This window comes from Salminus brasiliensis, chromosome 3 (genome assembly GCF_030463535.1).
Source record: "Salminus brasiliensis chromosome 3, fSalBra1.hap2, whole genome shotgun sequence".
NCBI classification, from domain to species: domain Eukaryota; kingdom Metazoa; phylum Chordata; class Actinopteri; order Characiformes; family Bryconidae; genus Salminus; species Salminus brasiliensis.
This window is the reverse complement of record NC_132880.1, coordinates 46,079,750-46,081,335: the sequence shown is the minus strand read 5'-3', so window position 1 is coordinate 46,081,335 and position 1,586 is coordinate 46,079,750. Positions and strand designations below refer to the sequence as shown.

Here is a 1,586-nt window from a genome sequence, read left to right as displayed (position 1 = left end):
CTTGTGCCATGCAAAGTTTACCGAGGTTCGAATTTTTACATTTCTTTATTTAGGATGACACAAGACAACCATATTCACCATTAGTTTTGAAAGGCTCTGCCTTTAACTCATCTGTACAGTGAACATACACACACACTAATAATCAGACACACACATTGAAAGTGAGCACACATGCCTGGAGCGGTGGGCAGCCATTGCTGTGGTGCCCGGGGAGCAGAGAGGGTGAACGACCTTGCTTGAAGGCTCAACAGTGGCAGCTTGCAGAGCCTAGGTTTCAAACCCACAACCCAGTCATCAATAGACCAGGTGTTCTAACCTCTGAGGGACCACTGACTCTAAACAATCATGGGAGAGCGCGAACACAGTCCCCCACTACCAAAAATTATGAGTCGAGATTCCCACATTTGGGGAATTCACAGGGGCACAACCGGAGTGCAATGGCTGAGCCTCACCCTGGGTGAACCACCTTCTTGATCATGGTATGTCCAACAACAGCAGCTTGCCTAGCCCAGGTATTGAACCCACATCCCTGTCATCAATAGCCAACATCGGAGCTGTTCTTTTTGTCCTGCCTCGTATTTGTTGGGCTTATTGTAGATTCAGATTTCACAGTTTTATCTGGGGTGCTGGAGTGTTGGCAGAAAGGTCTATGAAGCCAGCATGACAATAAGGAATAGGCCTATCTAATGCATTTATCCTGACTTGGGGGGGGTGTTGTTGCCAGGTAAATATGGAGGCCCAACAGTGGCAGCTTGCCGAGCCTAGGTATCAAACCCACATCTCTGTCATCAATAGCCAGGTGCTCTAACCGCTGAGCCACCACCGCCCCAAAGCATTCAAATGTGCAAAAGAGAAGAAATCGCAAATATCAAGTGGAAGTCCTGATGTTTTAAAGCAGCCGTGGGTTTGAACATGCTATTCACGTGTCTGGTGTTTAGGAGAATTACACCATAGGAGACTGCAATTATTCCGTAATCGAAGTAACGCTCCGAGGGGATATTCATGAGGCCTCTTCCATCCTCTGAAATTTCGGAAAATGCATAATTGTGATGTAAAAGGAGATGATGTTTTGATGTGTAATTTTGCATGTGTAATTAGGGGAAATGATCACTTCCCCTGTATGCAGCGAGTTAGACAGGACCGAACAGTGTGATATTGATTGTGCCGGGTACTTATTAGCTGGCTGAATTAATGCGGTGGTGCCTTGCTGACTTTTGATCTTTTTGTTTTATCTTTTTTAATTGCCCGTCAAGGGAGAGTTGACAGTTATAGACGAAGCAAAATTGAAATCCATTATTCCCCAAGCTCACACAAATTGTTTACAAGGTTAGAGCTCGCCTCAAATGTCTGGCAGTGCAGGTCTGCTGGCAACTTCTCCTTGATATACCAGAGGTGTGTGTTTGTGTGTGCTTGTGTGTGTGTGCGCTTGTGTGTGTTTCGGGAGTGTGATACAGATGGGAAAATGTCAGCGGTATATATGTTATATTTAGAGGTGAAGAGCTATCTATACTCTTCTTTGTGTTTGTGGTTTAGAGGAGCACGTGGGGTTTGTCTGGCAGTGTTAGGGGCATCAGTTCCATCACCTC

At 45.6% G+C, this 1,586-nt stretch overlaps 1 non-coding gene across 1 annotated transcript; it reads right to left on the bottom strand.

Annotated features, from left to right (window-relative positions):
• Positions 1 to 344: 344 nt before the first annotated feature.
• LOC140552372 (U1 spliceosomal RNA) lies at positions 345 to 501 on the bottom strand. Its single transcript, XR_011979316.1, has one exon. It is a non-coding gene; the product is annotated as a U1 spliceosomal RNA (small nuclear RNA).
• Between the last annotated feature and the right edge of the window lie 1,085 nt (positions 502 to 1,586).